The sequence below is a fragment of the Staurois parvus genome, unplaced genomic scaffold (genome assembly GCF_062004578.1).
Source record: "Staurois parvus isolate SC_StPar_1 unplaced genomic scaffold, SC_StPar_1.0 ptg000356l, whole genome shotgun sequence".
Classification (NCBI taxonomy): Eukaryota; Metazoa; Chordata; class Amphibia; order Anura; family Ranidae; genus Staurois; species Staurois parvus.
This window is the reverse complement of record NW_028318152.1, coordinates 3143292-3162530: the sequence shown is the minus strand read 5'-3', so window position 1 is coordinate 3162530 and position 19239 is coordinate 3143292. Positions and strand designations below refer to the sequence as shown.

General features: G+C 39.2%; 1 protein-coding gene across 4 annotated transcripts in view; it reads right to left on the bottom strand.

Moving 5' to 3' along the window:
* CHRM1 (cholinergic receptor muscarinic 1) overlaps positions 1-19239 on the bottom strand; it is a 372474-nt gene that overhangs the window by 316973 nt on the left and 36262 nt on the right. For 2 of the 4 annotated variants that reach the window (XM_089684791.1, XM_089684792.1), the window contains exon 2: positions 2843-2957. The exons of the other annotated variants lie outside the window; for them this stretch is intronic. The gene's annotated coding sequence lies outside the window, so the exon portion shown is untranslated. The remainder of the gene's footprint in view (positions 1-2842; positions 2958-19239) is intronic. 4 annotated transcript variants of the gene reach the window in all.

The window sequence follows — 19239 nt, the reverse complement described above, 5'->3', positions numbered from 1 at the left end:
CCTATCATATATTGTATACTTTGCATGTTATGATTAGTTTATTCTGCAGTTGTAAGCCTTTTTGTTTAGTAAAGCACATTATTATACTACAGAGTTTTAATTGCTTCCTTGGGTTTACCACAAGAACCTTAAAAGACACCAAGCAAAACAGCCTGCATCAATTCAAGCACACACCAAGACAGTGTCTACTTTTCCAGATCAATGTTAAGCAGAATAATGGGATTTAATACCATCCATTGGCCACCTTCTGACATCCTATGATAAGCTCCCTGACAGTTCAAGGGAACTGTCTCTACCACCTGCCTTCAAGCACAACCCACTTGTCTTCCTACTTTCTCCCAACCCGCTGTCTTATAATACAATCTATTATACTCACCACGTTCATACATGCAAACATTCTGGGACGAGTCTGGATAAATTGAGTTCACCTACCAACATGTTACTTAGTTGTGAGAGGAAACCCAAAAATATGTAGATAATAAAAAAATCCCTGCCAGGAATTAAAAGCAGGGCCAATGTATGGGCTGCCATTTGTGATAAGTGTGCATGTATATTTTTATTTAATTATCTTTTAATTTGGACAATTATATATTATATATAATCATTTGGACATTTATTTTAGGTATTTTCTGAATTTATACGTCATTATTATTTATATATATTTGTTGCCCTACTGCTGTTCCTGAGGGGCCTGGTAATGCCCTGCACCTGGGCAAACTGCTCCAATTGCAAAGTGCTAGGATTATCATCTGTTTGTATTGATATGAAAACGGTTTTGATGCATCTTAGTTTAAAGCTTACATTCTTGCTGAACATCTCCAAGGAACCATTTTCACCTTCAGCTCTTTCCTAGAAATCTGTAATTCACAATACTGATCTCTTTGTGTTTATGATCTAAACCACTAATCAGGCAGCATTAGTAGGCATTCAAGGAAGCTTACTGCACATCTTTAATTCTGGGGGTGTCCTTTTGAAGATCCCTGGCTAAAAGGAAATCTACAAAAGCATTTACAGGTCTTAGTTAAAGTAAACCACTGAAACCTAAGTGATTAATCAATCCACTTTTTTTTGGTCCGAATACCTAAGCAAAATATTTTGGTGTACATAGCTTACTGTTAATACAAAGACTTAGTACATTTGTCAGGCTCTAGTAATTTAGACTTATGTTAACATTGCATCCTGCGCTTGTTTTATTCTTTTCCCTCACAGGGCGGATCCATGCCCCTACATTCCTGGGCATTGGCAAGGCTCATATAGACCTTAGCAGCAAATAGGGTCAAGTATGTTCAATATCATACTCTGTTTATGGAATCAAATCCCAGCAGTGACACATTGTAACCAAGCCAGCACAATTCTACTCAACACTACAACATTCTGTGCTAATCCAGTGTTCATTTCTCACAACACAGCAGCTGCACCTCCAGAAAACGGTACAGCACTCTCAGCAGGCAAGAAGGCAACATCAAGGGTACATATTAGGCAAATATACTTTGAAAAGGATACTGAACTATACTGTAGTCACAGATATTCTACCAATAATAAATGAACAGACATATACCCATGAACATTAATGTAGTTGTCAAAGAACATGCAGATCAAGTATGTTTTATTAATTTCAAGCATTTTCACTTATTTTAAATACTGCACGCATTACTTCATATGTAGCTGTAATAAGCATACTTACAAATAAATGCAGAAACATATACACATATGTCTCAATGGTTAGTACTTCCCGCCTGGTAGTACTAGTGTCGTTGGTTCGAATCCCACCCATGGCACCACCTGCCTGAAGTTTGCATGTTCTCCATGTGCCTGCTTGGGTTTCCTCCAGTTACTCCGGTTTCCTCCCACCCTTCAAAGACATGCTGGTAGGTTAATTGGATCCTGTCTAAATTGGCTGTAGTATGTGTATGTATGAATGTAAGTTAGGGACTTTAGATTGTACGCCCCTTGAGGGTTAGGGACTAATGTGACTGTACAATATATATGTAAAGCACTGCATAAATGACAGCACCATATAAGTACCTGTAATAATAATAAATACACACAAACATACCTACTAAACCCCACTCCTATGACAAAAGTCACCTTGTAAATAAACAGATTAATATAAATGGGCATGAAACCAAAAAATATGAAACTAAAAAAATATAAAAAAAAAAATCAACTGTTGGTGTCTAAAGTGTGCGCTTGGACACCCCCAAGATCTTGAAGTAGAACTATAGGCAAAACTAGTTTTTTGATTTTGGGTAGAGTAAGGGAAGCTTAAAACCCTTGTGAGTATTTTTTTGGCCATTTGTGTCCCCATGAGGAGATTTACCTTCACGTCCTGTCCCATAGCCAAAACAGGAAACAAGAGGAAATCCCTACACATTTAGGGAATCCACTGGGCCCCCAAGGTCATTAGAACTAGTGTCCCCATTGGAAGATTTCCCCTTTATGACTGTTCTGGGAACCAACCAATATTTGGGATTTTTTACTCTCACTTTATAGGATTGAGTGGTTCCCTGGTTGAAGTCATGGTCTTAGATTCACCCTCCATCCATTGCTGGTAATCTTGAAATTGGGCAAGCAATCAAACTGACAATGGTAGCTACTTTAATGGGAGTAATTGGCTTGCTGGTATGCTGTTGTGAAAAGTTTGGGAACCGCAGTACCTTCCTTGTGCCCTAACTTTATATTTTAATCTAAGGTGTTACTGAAATATTTTTTCACGTTGACATGTCCACTATTATTCTTTATAAAGGTAGAGGACATGATTTTTACATTTTAATTGTCCATCTGTACCCCACAAATAAATTACTGAGAATTATAATTTAAAAAGTAAAAAAAAGTAAAATACCTTTCTGTTTGAATCTCAGTCAGTCTTTCCTCTTTCACAAGTAGGTCATGAAACCAATGCTGACCGTTGTTTTATCAATAGTGGAGATTTCTTGTTTTTAAATTTGGCCTAGGGGCTAAAGAAAAAATAATATATTGAGTGCTGCCTAAAGGTATGTGCTTTGAACCTTAATTTGTCTAAGACACTAGAGGAAAAATATTTTATTCCATACAGCCTAACTACTGGTCATACAGCAAAAAAAATATTTTAGTACAGGAAATACTTACACACCAAACATATATAACAAGATAAAGTATTAGAAATGTATTTATTTTTAAAAAAATCAGTACCTGAAAAGTTTAGGTTGGACTTCACTTAATCTGAGACATTGCAGGAAAATACTTTTGTTATATTCTGTGTGAACTGAATATTAGTTGTAAAATAAGTATGAGAAATGTTTTCACAAAACAGTAGTTATCCAAAGAACATATGGCAATTAGTTCTTTTTTTTTTAAAGTTTTTAATAAAGTTTCAAGTTTCGTCATGTACATGCTGTACAAAACACCACTTAGAGAACTTACATAATACAATAAAGAGTATAGCATTACTGCAGTTTATTCCTTCCTTTTGTACACCTAATAAGTACTTCTGTATTTACTAGCCCAGATAGACACAGGTAAATGTGCCAAAATATAAGTAAGGAGTTATAATTCTCAAACACAGTATAGGCAAAAACACTGACACCAAGAAAGGGGGAAGGTAAATATATGTTTTACTGTCCTTGTGATTATTTGTGCTGTAAGAGAACTACATGGCTATGCATCCAGACATCTCTTCATATAGTCAAAGTTGTTCACTTCGAAGAAACATTAACCAAAAGATCTCTGTAAATCTGCTCTTATAAAAGTTGCCCATTCTGGCAAGATAGAATAGAGGGTTTGTAAATCATGTTGGCCAGTTTTTTAATGCCTCCATTAATCAGATTTTGGTAACTGTAGCAGCCATTTACTCACAGGTGGTGGCTTTGGTAATTGTCAGTGTTTTGGGAATAAACTCATTCATCATTCAGCAGATTAGGTGGCATCATTTTTTCGTATTTTGAAATTGAGGTTTTGGTTTTATGAAGCAAGACAACCCATGGGTCGAAAAGAAGGGAGGTGGAAAAGATTTTGTTGCTATGTTCATTACATTTCTCCAGTATTCCTGAATCAGAATGCAATATCACCATATATGACACAAAGTGGTTGATTTACTGAAAGCAAAAAGGCTGTTCACTTTGCAAGGCAAGTTGCACTTTACAAAGAGATTGGCCTCCGAGCTTAGTAAATGCGATGTTTCACTTTGCAAAAAATACCCAATTACTTGCAGGTAAAAATAAACAGCATTTTTGCTTCCATATCATTGGACGATGGAAGTCAGAGGAGGCTTACCTTGTTCACTAAGCTCTTAGGAAAAGTGCAACTTCCACTGCAAAATGAACAGCCTTTTTGTCTTTAGCAAATCAACCCCAAAGTTCCCAATTCCTGATCACATCTTCAGCACGGTGTGTAAACTTACTGATTTCAAGCACAGCAGGGATAGTCCCAACTGGTTAAAAATGTATATTTTTTACCTTCTGCCATAGATGAGTATGTCGAAGGTGAGAGCACTAGTCTTTTGTATGTTTGGTCTGGTATGCAGAGCCACACTGGTCAAGCTTTCTCCCAATTGGCCAGCCAGGGTGTGAGACCTGTATGGTCCAGTGTGAGTCAAAATTTATACAAGTGTGAGTCAGGCCTATTGTGGGTACAATTTTTTTTAAAGGTGTATATAGCCTCCATAGATTGCAAGGGCTTTGGAAAGCTTTTTAAATAATTATGAATTTACCACCTACAAAAACCCAATAATGATGTTTCCCATTACTTCTATACTCTTTTAGGCTGAGAAAAGATGAACTTTGGTTTAACTCAAAGGTTGGCCATGAAGGGCATCAAGGGTGGTTTTGGTTTTATTGTATGTCAATATGGCCTTTTTAAGGTTATATTCCTCCTTCCTTTCTTTCTTGCAAAGTTTCCCTTGTTGGTCAATTGTACTTATCTTTTTGCTCTCTTATCCCCTCTCTCTCCATTATCTTGCATTTTGTAGTAAAACCCTAGCATGTACTCTTTGTTTTTAGTAAACTTGGGCCCAGCTTTGCTATTTAAAATTATCCTGCTGCGGCCAATTTTATACTGTTGTGTCATCTGAGGTCTCTTTATTGTTAATTCTTGTAGCAATACATCAGACTTTTCCCTTTTTTTTCCTTTTTCTTTATTACATTGTGGCTAATATTGCCTCATTAAAAGGTCCTGTGCTGGCCAATTGTAAACTGCTGTATCATCCATGGTCTCTTAATTCACAACAAGTTTGATATAAATTGTTCAGCATCAGAAGAGTTTGCAGTAGCAAGTATGTTGAGACTGTATGTGAAAAGTGCGCTGTCTCATAATAGCATGTTGAGATTTAGGATTTCCTTCAAGCATTTTATTTAAAGGATTTTGTGTATTGTTAATGTTGCCCTTGAAGCTGCATGAAAATACATATTCTTAGCTATAAAAATGGCCAGAATTTACTTACAGGGTTTGCCTATCATAGATTTCAGTAGGATTTGCCTATAAGTTCAGGTTAGACACATTTTAAAAAGAATTCCCCAATTCCTTGGTGAATCGAATCCAGGCTGATTCACCCATCCTTAGTTATAACCAATAGTGCTAACTGATAGAAATCTTGTAGGCCTAATACATTCAGTCAGCAATTGATGCAATAATCAGGCTTTAAGGTCAAACCAGATGTACTTGCTATTTAGCTTTATAGGACCTTAAGTTCTTGGGTAGAGGCAGTGTTGGGACAAGGTCATCTTGAGCCCAGGGTGAACATGCTAAACTGCTCCCCAACCACAAAATGAATGAGCATTATGTGTCAGCAAAAATCCACCCTTGCAAAAAACATTAAGCACTAATCTGCATGCTTATCCCCATAAGCACAAATTTCCGATCCTCCTAAGACAAATCCACCCTTGCTGAAATCCCCCATGCCAGCACAAATCTTTGCCCACCCATCCCCCCTCCCAGCTCAAATCTTCTGTCTCCCCGAATTCCCGCAGCAGCCCCCCTCCCCCTAAACAGATAAAAATGACTACTCATAGCACAAATCCCCACTCCCAGCACAAATTCCCCTTCCCAATCCCACCTCCTAGCACAAATCCCCCCCCCAAGAAAAAATACAATCTCAATCTTCCCTACTAGCACCCCCCTCCCACACAAAAAAAATCTTCCCTCCTAGCACAAATCTACCAAATCCCCTTTTCTGACGAACCTCACAAATCCCCCCTCGTAGCACAAATCTTATTCCCCCCAACACATTTCACCCCAAATCACCAACCCTAGCCCCCCAAATTTCCCCTCCTAGAACAATTCTGTTTACAGACGATTTTTATTGAATAAAAGTAGACAGTAAAACAACAGCACATTTTCAAATAATATTTACAGCAAAAACAAGGCACTTTTGAAAAGTACAATTCAGAAAAGTATATTATAGTAAGAAAGAGAAGAAACAGAAAAAAACCTCCTAGAACAATTCTTACCCCCTGCCACCCCCAAAGTCCCCCTTCTACACAAATCCCCCCCAAATCTCCTTCCAGGGCCCCACCTCACATAATTTCACAGTGCTCAGGGCACTCCTCCTGCACACCCCTTGTCCCGGCCCTGGCTAGGGGGAATTGGCAGCATACGTAGGAGAAATAGGAGTTATGATGAAAGGTTCATCTTTACAATGATAATGCAGCCTAGTCAAAAAAAATTGTGAGACCCTGGAGCAAGGCAGGCCAAGATTTAGGATCTTAGATTTTGAATTGTTAATTTTAAAGTTTGAGAGACAGCTAAGACAGGTGAATTACTGTAGTAGGGAGGGGAGGGATATTTCAGGGGAATTGATGTACAACAAGAAATCGTTTACAAATGTGGCCAGTTTATGTTCTTTTTTGGAACACCCTTATACCTATACCTTTCAATTAAGTTGGACTGTTGTGAGAAATAGCTGTAAAGAATTTATAAAGAGTGAATAGGGACAAGAGGAATCTTTGTTTAATGCCATTACTAAAAGGATGTATCGATAATTGGCTATTGATTTTGGTTCTAGCTGATGGGCTTTCATTATCCTTTCAGGCATTTTAGGACCTAGGCTGATGTGGTGCAGTGGTATTACCAAGAAGGACCAATCAAAGTGGGATGCATTTTTTGTGTCCTTTGACAGTATTAAGAAGGGTGTGTAGTCATTTTTGTAAAGTGGGACAGTAAGAGAGTTTTGAGAGAGGTATTCCTATTCCCTAGCCTCCCTGCCAGGGAAAAAACTCACTTGGCTGTATCCATCTGGGGAGTAAGGGTTGGGGTCAATGAGCTGGGATTTCTGTAAAAAGTTTTGTGTCAACATTTAAAGTTACCATTGGCCTGTAGCTCTGGCAGGTCACTGGGTTTTTGCCCTCTTTTAATGAAACCAGAATATGGGCTGCCAGGACTTCCTTTCAGAAGTGGGTCCCATTAAAGATGACTTTGTCCTTTTTAAAAATTAAGGGGATAGGATTTGTTCAAACATTTTACAGTACAGTATTTAATAGTGTAGCCTTCTGGGCCAGGACTTTTACCATGTGGCATAGATGTCAATGCCATGTTCAGTTCTTCCTCATCAGAACCCCTCTCAGGGGCCTCTGTTAACATACATATATTTTATTAATTTATACACAGACACATTGGGGCAAATTTTCTAAAACTGGTGCCCTCCGAATCTGGTGCAGCTGTGCTTGGTCAGCAATCAGCTTCTAAATTCAGTTTTTCAATTAAGCTTTGACAATTAAACCTGGAATTTGACTGGTTTCTATGCAGAGCTGCACCAGATTTTGCACCATGTGGTTTTAGTAAATAAGCCCCATTGCTTTGCTGTTTGTTAGACCACACTGATTAATTGTTGGTACATTTAGAGATTACTTGCCATAGACAACAAATACCTCCAAATGCATTGAATAGTCTGCAGGTATACAAATCTCTTAATTTTTAGATATACTTTACACATATTTATTCTTAATATTTAAATCAGGGTGTATTATTTTTATTATTATTAATAATAATATTATTTATATTATTTTGTATTATTAGTGTTTTGAACCCAGTTGATAAAGTGAAAGTATAGATTTTATTATTCAGATTCTCATATTTTTGTAAGGTTCTTGTATATTGAATATTTATTCACTGTTACCTGACATTCATTTTTATACATCAATACTTTTGGCTTTTGGGTATTTTTTTTAACTATGGCCCTAAAGAGGTGATATTGTATTGATATGGAGATGTTCTTATGTTTTTTCTAGCTCTGATGAAGGGGCATTTTTGAGCCTCTGAAATGCGTTGCATACTTTTTGAACTGTCCCTCTGATTTTTTTGGAATAAAGCTGTATCTGAACCTTTTAGCTGCGGTGTGGCGCTTCAATTTTCGTTACATTTCACTGCAAGCCAAGGAAACTGTGGAGATTTTCTGGAGTGTAGAAGCTTCCTGCCCAAGGGCCAGATTGTTTTCAACATAAATACTTCAAGATAGCAACCAAGTTAACCTTTTGGGTCCAATGCTGTCTTTCCACTTTCTTCTCGCATTTGAATTGGTCTGAAACACTGCAAGAAATTTATTTTTATACTGTGGTCTGCATGGTACAGCTATCCACATCGGGACAATCGACCTCCAAAAGGCTAACGCATTTCGAGGACTTGCCTCTTCCTCAGAGCCACTCTGAGGAAGAGGCAAGTCCTCAAACCACGTTAGCCTGTTGGAGGCCCAGTGTTCCTATGTGGATAGCCATACCATGTGGACTGGACAGTGCTGTTCTTTATGATGAGCTTATTTACATTTGTCCTTTGGAGTATATCACCAATCATTTTTTTTCAATAAATGTTATTTAAGGTAATGCACTAGGCTGGTGCACCCTCTCTTTGTTTTCTTTGTAACAAGAGTTCCATACTCAAACCATCTAAGTTGCACATGACACTACCAAATCCAGCTACTTTCTACTCAGTTTGACTGCCATTATTTCTCAAGTTGCACGTGTTGAGGCCCAAGTTGTTCGGCCTACTAGTTATTACACTTCCAGCATATCGAATCACAATGGTCTACTGTAATATCTGCCCTCCGCAGGTCAAGCTGTATTATTGCTCCCATTACAGTATGACCCATTCGCCAAAGAGCTCCTTTATTACTGCAGTTTGCCACTGCGGTCCAAGAAAGAACTAATTCCTACAGAAGTGTGCTTCTGCCCATTTTAATTTCTGCAAAATTTTTATACCTCACCCTGTGTGTGTCAACGGGATAAAATTCAAATTCAATATCACTTAAAGCCATTCTAAAGGTTAATTTTTTTTCCCGTAAAATAACAAACATGTCTATGCTTACCTACTGTGTGAAGTGGTTTTGCACAGAGCAGCCTGGATCCTCCTCTGCTCTGATCTCCGCAAGCTCTCCGGGCTCCTTATTTCTGTCGGGTGCCCCCACAGCAAATAGCTTGCTATGGGGCACCTGGTGCTTCATGTGTCTATTCACACATGGAGCCTCGGCTTGGCTCCGCCCCCCCTCTCTCCTCATTGGCTGCCTAACTGTGATTGACAGCAACGGGAGCCAATGGCTCCCACTTGCTGACTCAGCCAATGAGGAGGCAGAGACTCATGACAGCAAAGGCTGTTATTCACATCACTGGATTGGATTGAGGCTCAGGTAAGTAATGAGGGGGCTGGGGGAGATGCTGCACACAGGTTTTTTTACCTCCTTGCATAGCATGCGTGACGATAAAAAACCTTCACAACCACTTTAAAAGGGCAGCTCCCTTCCTTTGTGTTCACCCTCTATAAAGGAACTCCTACCTTTGTCTCAAGAACTATTTGAATCCTTATGTGCACCACCTAGGACCCCAAAGATCAGACACTGCAGATAGAGGTACATCGGCCTATTTAATTGAAGAGTTCCTATTTCCTCAGAATTAGTCTCAGCCACCAGACGACTGAGATCCCACAGTGAGTTAGCCTCTCTGTTGGGTAGTTTTTCTGGCTCAATGGGGAAGAAACATCTCAGGATTGGGGCTATCGATTAAATTCTGAATTGCAGGACATCTATAGCTGAATAAGATTGTGCTGTGTTGTGACCCTTAATTGGAGTTACTAGAGTGATAGCTGTTATTTTACACACATATTTTCCTGTTGCTTTATGGTGCTTACATTTGATCTCAATAAAACCAAAATATCAGATCACTCTAAACTGTGTGTGAGTCTATTTTATGGTTGCAGTCAGAGGATTCTTCTAGCCAGAGGTTTAAGGTGGTGTCAGCAGGAGTTGGGCTTCCAGAGCGGGGTCAAGAACAGGGAACCTGAAAATTAATCAGCAGCCCCTGAGGGGGTAGTGCTTCATGTATTGATTGTTTAGATTTATCCCCATATTGCACAGTTTTGGTAATTCCAATACAGATAGATGCAGATACTGCACATTCACATTGTATATTATATGCTCAGGTTAACAAAGTGTGGAAATCATTGTTCAATTGATTTAAAATCACTCACTGGAAAAAATACCAGCAAACAATAAATAAAGCTGACTACACTGCCATAGTGATTTTTCCTTTTTTATAATCATTCTCAATATAGTAGGCAAAATTGATCATATTCTGGCCTTTGCATATTGCTTTTTCCCTATCACCTCTCTATATTTATCTCAAAAAGTATTCTTGATTTGGAACATATCACTATCCTTGCACAAATGTTTCTCAAAACAATACTTTCAATATAAAATACAGTACATATTAATATTGTTTTAGTGCACACAAACACAATATGATCACCCAATTGCATTCCCATCATACAGTAAAGATGTTTGAGTTAATAACAATTCCGCCAAAGTTTAAAATCATTCATGTTTGTGAAATTTTGAAACGTTTGCTACATTTCTATTTAGAGTTACATTGAAATGATGGAGTTATGACTAAAATGATGGAACTTAAAATTATTCTTGCACCTCTAGCAAGTGCTGGCATACCTAACGAGTGGAGGGTAATAAGTGTTAACAAATGCATGTGTCCTAATTGGATGTACTGTATGTGTGTATTGAGTGTGTACTGGGCCAAGTAAGCTGACATGCCCCAAATGCAAACAGTATACTGGCAAGTTCTGTTTATGGAGACATCACAGGTCTAAACTGATCCGTGTTGTCTCCTCTGTGTCCAGCAGATCAGAGGCATAAAGTCCCCAACCTGCAACTGAAAGCACACCTGTCCTGGTGTAGTACCAGAAACATCTGGAGGTGCTCAGAGCTCAGTTCAAGCCATGCATTAAGAATTCATGAAGTAAAGTAGAGGTCCCTCCTATGTTCCCCATAACACATCTGATGAAGTCCCCAGTTTACAAAGACTGAATGAAGCCTCCTGGAGGTGGGGACCTTTGTGGAAGTGAACAGTTGGCTTTGTATCAGAATTACTTTTGCAGTATACAAAAAAGTCAGCCATTAAAATTTAAAATGCGTTAAATGCATTCTGGGGCTTGTATTGATTGTTCGATTGCCATGAACTGAAAGATTCAGCCATGGCAAAGAGTAGCAGCTATGGCTGATTTGAGGGCCTATTCATACTGGAACATAAGCATTAACATTCATTCTGGTTTTGATGACTGACCTGTTTGTATTGACTTCAATAAGAAACTGCAAATCAATGCACCTAACATGTAATATGGTGAACTTTTTTCCACTGCAACATATTGTTGTGAACAAGATCTGCTGAACAGTGGATTTACCTATTTTGTTTTTCGTTTGGCCATACATTTTGCCTGTGCTGTCAAATAAAGCAAATGCATAATAAGATACCTAGTTTTAATGAGCCGTACCAATAGCCAAGTCTCTGTTTCAAAAGCAGGTAAGGAAATATAATAATAACCTTTTGACAACTGACACTTATAATTAATTAGCAATTGGTAATGCTACTCTCAAAGAGAGTATGGTAACAAAATAAATAAAAGATGTTATTATAAAAAAACATATACTTACTTAAAAAAGTACAGCTACTAAAACCAATGGGCAGCATTGCTGATGAACAGTGATCTGACAATAACTGAGGATGATGATATAGCCAGGTGCTGGCTTTATCACTATGCCATTCAGGGACATTTACAGATGAGACTATTATTAGTCTTTTTCCCCCTAATGTCCAGTACTGGGACTGATACATCACTTCCTATTAGCAACGTGGATTCAGTTTTTCTAATCGCAGAGGCTCTTGAGACCTGTAGTCCTATAGCCAACACATTGTGTATTCCTGAGTGCTGAGTGAACTACAACTACCAGAGAGCTGGGGAATGAGAAGGATGTTGGGAAAGCAGATATATTCTACAGCAAGGGACTGGCTCACTCTCTCTTGGTTTCATAGCTGAACACAGGGGATTGCTGTTCTCCTCCAAAGACAGATTGCTGGCCTACTGCTGTTGGAGTCTGCATATCGGTGATCCCGATTGCCACACCTCTCTGCATCGGGATTGTCACTGTCTGATCTTCACACAGACAACTCTGCTCGCTGCGCTGACAGGCTGTCAGGCAGCACCTCTGCACTTTCCTGCAAACTGCCAAGAACCTGGGCAAGAACTCTCATTCTTAGGAGGTCGTGCTATCCATTCAAGCTTTTTCTGTCATTGCTCTAGAGACACTGCATGCAGACATCTTTACACCTCAGTTACCCAGTGACCTTTGCTTTAAGCAGTACTAAGGCTTATCTGTTTAACTTAATTGAATTACCAGCATTCACTGATGCTCATGGCCCCCACCATTGCTAGCAGAAGGCAAAAGACAGCAGATACCACCATATCAAGACTTTAATCATCGCAGGACTCAAGTTGCAATCTCTAGTTAAAGGGACCTAGTTAAAGGGACCTTTTCTCTTCTATGGCCATTATTATTCAATTTAGGGTAATAATATCTATTTATGCCAGATTATACATTTACAAAATCCTCTGCATGCCCTGTTGGGGCGTCAGTGGCACAGAGGGAGCTGATAAGCCAACAAGCCTTTTCTTCTCCCTCCTGCTGCTGGCGTTGCAATTAAATAATTGAAGCTTACTACTCATGAATGTATAACCTGCGAAACGTTGCTAATTGATTATTCCTATTTTACCAGTGTTCTGCTTTTATGCTTTAACTGGGGTTGTATATCCTAAACCCATTATTCCTCTTGCCTACTCTTTTGAATACGTTTATTATAGAGGTGTTAGTAAAAAATTGTGTCTCTTGCATTATTATTCTGTACTGTTGAAATATGTCTGAACCCAGAGTGTCAGAGGTGTTGGGAGGCTTGCAAGGTCAGGGCAACCACTGATGACAAGCATTTTCAACTGGCCCCTGGCCACTGCAGTGATAAAGATTAAGTACATACATATGTCAGCACTGCTTAGCACTACTAAGAACCATGATGGGTACAAACATCAAGTAGACGTGTGCTCTTGCTATGCTTTTTATTGTTCTTTTTTCTGTCTTGTGACTGGCTCTACTTTTGACTGTCTATGAGATATGAGATGAAGCGCAGGGGCTGCTGGAAGGCTACAAGATATCGGGGGTTCATCTTCCAAACATCGTTACATGCAAACTGACTGGCATAAGCTGACATGTCACGTTCTACCTCAAGTAAACTGGCCCTGCTGATTGGGTAATCTCTGATCTTCTTATATGTTTTATTGCTCCCTGCATTGTGATTTGCACCATTGTTAATTATAGTATACAACAAGCAGGTTTTACTTATCTCTAACAAGTATTGTTGAGGAACAGGAAGATGTCCAGATTAGTGTAACTTCATATCTAAAAAGTTGGTAGTGCTCTTTCACTTAGGAGAAACAATCATTGATAGGCAAAACACTAACAGAATCCATATGTTAATGTTTATGTAAAGCCAAAACTTTTTTTTAGTCTTGGATCGGGTAAGGAACTGTTATGACCCCTGTCAAGTTTCTGTTGGACAAATTTTCTTTTGACACCTGTTCCAGAGACACAGTAGGATGTAAGAGAAAATCTCACCAAAGTGAGGTAATTTCCCTTCTTAGACTGTTGCTGCCAAAACATGTGCCACAATTGGAAGATTTCCCATTAGCTACTGTTTATGTGACAGCTCAAAGTTTGAATTTCCCATCACCTTCTGTACCAGAAACAATCCTAACCTGAACCAATAGTGTGGGTGAATCCTGCCAGCGGAGATGCAGACACCTATAAAAATCTGACAGAGAATATAACCCTTTCACACTCACACCCAAATTAAAAACAAAATGTTTGGGCTTTGACAATTGTACTGACTCCTGTCACAAAGTATCATTGTCATAGTGGTCACCAACTAGAAAACATTTTAACTGGTTCCTTGTTTTTTTAACAGCAGACCTATCAAAGAGCTAAACTGCATATCCAAAGTGTGCATTTTAGTGACAGTTAGTACATTGATGACAGACAGATATGTCATTGATATATCCAATGAACTTAAAAAGATATTATTATGAAAACTGGTTGTATTCCTTCTTGCTAATATAGAAGTTGTTGCATTTGACCGATAGCAATTACAGTTATAATCTGTACAGCTCATATATCCTCTGTCTTGAATGTTCTTGCAGTTTGTGGAAGTATTTTTTACGCACACCCCATTGTGGTGTGAACAGAGGAGTTTCCTTTAGTGTACTTTTAAATGTTATGTTGTTCCCATGCACTGAAAATGCATGGGAACTTTTTTACAAGCTCATATATGAGAACAAGCCCATAAACCAATTTTCCAGGGCTAATTTATATGGTCCTTTGTACACGTTATTATGCTTAGTGAATTATAAACTATTTTATACATAGATTGTAATCTTCATTATGGTTGTTTTGAACAGTAGATGAAAATTTTAACGTAGCAATGGCACTTTAACTGGTGAACATGGTAAATTTTAATGACCCCTTTAAAAATGATGCATATTCAAGCCAATTCCTACTATCCTGTGTTTCCTCAGTGTTAGGAATCATTCACACTGTGTGCATTGATCCTCACAAGCTCAATCCACAGACACTGAAAAAACAATTGTTCTTTATGTGCCCTGTTCACACCATACAAGTGTGTGGTGTGTGTTAAAGAAAAAAATGCAGAAATGCAACATTTTTATGCAATGCACAACGTGTCATATCACCGTGTCTATAATAATTTTAAAAATTATTTTCACCTTTAATGTGGCCTGTACATCAAAAAAAAAAAGTTCTACATGCAGGAAAACTTAGTATACATACATACATTTTCTGTGCCTGTAAAAATACATTAAAACCTTTGTAATAGTTACCTGTAGGCTTAAAATCACATGACCAGCTGCTGTTTTTTTTACAGCAGCTGGTCACGTGATGCTAAGCCTAAGCATGTAATCTCAGCTGATGGGGCTTAGGGATCAGGCAGAGCCAACCAATCTGTATCTTTGCATGACCTCTGATCCTTCTCTTGAGCTAAGACTTTATAACCAAATGCATGACTTGGAAGCCCAAAGCAGTAGCTTTAAAATACAGTTACTATAAGTTTTATTTTTCATTGTTACTGGATTGCCAGTATAGGTGGTAGTTCGTTTTAACCATAGGTCTACTTTACAATCCCTGGAATTAGGAGGAGCCATTTGTTGTGTTCTCCCACAGAAAAAAAGCCTGATTACAGTATGCCGGAGAACACCTTGACATGCCTAACTGGGCTTTTTTATGTGGCAATGACACAGCAAAGGCTTCTTTCTGGCAACTTGACATTGCAGCTCATTTTTGTTCAAGTATCGTCGTATTGTGCTTCTTAAAAACAACCACACCATTTTTTCAGAGCAGCCTTGTATTTCTCCTGAGGTTACCTGTAGATTTTTCTTTGTATCCTGAACAATTATTCTGGCAGTGGTGACTGCAATCTTTCTTGGTCTACCTGACCTTGGCTTGGTATCAAGAGATCCCCGACCTTTGCATTTCTTAATAAGTGCATATCTTTTTATATCCTTTTCCATCTTTATAACATTCCATTACCTTGTTATGCAAGTCTTTTGACAGTTCCCTTCTGCTCCCCATGGCTCAGTATCTAGCGTGGTCAGAGCATTCAAATTAACCTTTAATTGCCATTTTAAACGGTGTGTCACCTTGTGTGTCTATACAAGGGCAAACATTCCAGGGTGTGTAAACTATTGACCAGGGCCATTTGGGTAATTTTTGTTATCATTAAGATTTAAAAAGGATCCAAACAACTATGTGATAATAAACGGCTTCATATGATCACTATCCTTAAAAAAAAACTGTTTTTGGCATGACCAGTCACATTTTCAATATAAATGATGAAATTTCACGATTTATACCAGGGTATGCAAACTTTTGAGCTCCACTGTAAGTCTTTTCAATACCTATATACAACCTTTGTTTTAATAATAATTAAAACACATTACAAAGGGTTCCCAGAGCACTAAACACACAAAGAACACCGCAACAGCAGCTGCCTGCCTTGAGTCTTGCTTTACTAAGCTCAGACAGGGCCGCCAAGGATGAGTCACTAATTCATTTGTTTGTATATTGCATCTTGAGCTATTAAAAGAGAAGTTTGGGAATAAAAAAACCAAACTTACATACTCACCTACGTGGATGCAGTATAGGTTCAATGCTGCATTTGTTTCCTAAGACTGAGAACCGAGTGATCGAAGAACCCTGATCGCTTTCTGTTCTGCCCTCCAGCACTCACTGAAGCAGCAGGCTATGGAGGGGGTGGGAGCCAGTCAAGAATCTGGGTGGCTCCTGATCTCTCCAGAGTCTGGACTGGCTCAGTGGGCTTTAGCCCACTGTTGGCTGAATATGGGTCACAGGAGTGCACTTATTTCAGCAGCCATATTCAGCCTACAGGAGAAGTATGGTCAAAACAGCTTTAGCCCTACTTCTCCTTTAAGCTCTGCAAACAGCAGACAGTGGTAAGGAGACAGATAATTACATGTACAAAAGATCCTAAAGCTCCTCCCACTCCTTAATCATAAGAAAATAAAGTATTCATATGCAATTGCAGCACCCCTCTAGTTAGTCAAGGGGAGCTAGCTAGGTTTTTTAATTAGAGGCTGGATATCAGCCTGGTATGAGTTAACCTGGGATGAGTCAGCCAGGTCATTTTTAGGTCAGGGCTGAGGGCTTTGCAGATCAGTTCCCTGATACCTCCTCTTGCTCTAGAAACTTGAGAAGTTTCTAGAAGGCAGTGGGTGGGGGTGAGGAGGGTCTGATATTCATACTTAGGGGATCTTCGTCAATCCACAAGCAGGAGGCTTGGCATGGGGCCAGGACAGCCATTAAGTATGGGAGAGCCTGACCAGCAGGAGGAGAAGTGTAGGGTGGAAGATGAAGTGAAGGCTGGAGTGTGGAGCCTGAGAGCCTGGTAGAGGGCCCAGGAGCTGGAAAGGAGGACCTCTCAGCCTCAACCATCCCTTGAGAAAGGACAGCCTGGGAAGCAGGGAAGGAGCCAGTCCAGCGTACTGAAGGCCTGAAGGCAGCCACCAACCCACATGCTTACAGGAGAGAATTGAGTGAGTAATCCTGAACCCCCTGGGCCGGGTAAAGGGGGGAGGGAAGTCTGGTGGCAAACCCAACTAGCTTTTTGTCTGGGGCTGCTTTACTACAGTGGCAGTTTCTAGGTTCCCTTACTCAAGGATTCTATCAGGCAGCTGAATGAAGGGGATTCATCTGGGGTCTAAGAAGGTACACCAAAAGGACTGGATAGCTCTTCAAGAAGAGACTATTTCTCACTGGACTTATACACAGTTGCTAAGGAGATTTGTCCTCAAGTTTACAGTTTCTTGGGCAACCCATACACCCCTCAACTCTATACCCTTTAATAAAACAAAAAAAAAACAAGCTCAAGGACTGTTTACTGTCTCCAGTGTGCAAGGTCTGAAGAAAATGTGTGTTAGTTGGCTGTGAAGGACTATAGAGAAACCCCAAAACTTAGCGACTCCTAAGGTGGTAGCGCTAAACAATATTTATCTACAGTCTACATAATTGTATACATTCTTCAAGAATCCAAAATAAAGGATTAACAATTCCTTCACAATTTGGTCCTAAAGTGTTTGCATGCCTGGATATCTGCGTCAGTAACATCACTCTGTAATTCTTTTTGAAGTAGAAACCACCAATAACAAGGCAGTGTTCTCTGTAACTGTGCCTTAGAAATGCAATGAAAATACATACATAGCAATGAACAGCCTATACTTATATATATGACGTGTGCTTGCTATACAGTGTGGAATTGCTTTGTACTAAACGGATGTAATGTACCTTTGGTACATTTCTTTGTTCTCATGTTTTATCAAGGACATCATCTACCGAGCTTGCATTAACAGTTCTTATGGGTATTCAATGCCCAGTCAATGTACACTTACGTAAGCATCACTTATTTTTTGTGAGTCATGCAGCAGTGATAAAAGTTTTTAAATGAATTTGATTTTAAAGTTGAACTCTGGGCAGATATAAAGACAGAAATATGAGCAGGTCTGTAATCATTAATACATCATTGTATTACTTTTTTAGTGTAAATACCTTCATTTGACCTTGTATCAGCCTCAGTCCCTATACAGCAGAACTAGAGAGCTAGAAGAAGAAGAAGCAGATCACAAAACTAATCAGATCGATAAGCTCATCACTGTGCTGCTTCTCCTTACATTAAAGTGTTACTAAGCCCAGGACCCTGCATTCACTATATCTGGTCTCCCACAATACACACAACATGGAAATGCAATTATTTTAGTAAATATAAACTGCTAAATATATTTTCTCAACAGCAGTTAGAGCAGTCTTGTGACTTCTATCAGTGTCCAGCAGAGCACTGGTTAAAGCTTGTAGGAGAAGTTTTCTTTCTGCTCTAGGAGGAAGCAGAACCCCTGACCTCTGTCTGGACAGTGATGATTGGCCGTGTGCTGATCACATGCACTCTCCCAAGAAATAAAAGCTCTCTAGCAATACACACAAAACTGAGCATGTGTAAAATGACTCAGCACAATATGTCTTATCAGGAGATAAGAAGGGGCCACTGATAGAAGGGGAGGATCAGAGAAGTCAGGATCAAACAGCCTTTTTACACAATGCAGAGGATTAACCCCTTAGAATCCACAATGAGTATAACAAGCATGCTTTACTGCATATACAGACTGATTTTACTGTTGTGGGTTTAGTAACACTTTATGTTTTCACAGGCTACAGTGGGTCCAGAACAGTCTGGGGTTAGAGGAAGTGGGCTGAATGATGCTGGGCATCAGACTAAAGATCTACTGGCCGAAATTTACTGTAGGGGAAATCTCTGGCTTGAACATCACACATATACTGTAATGTATGATTTAAACACCATCCTGCACTGTTATTAT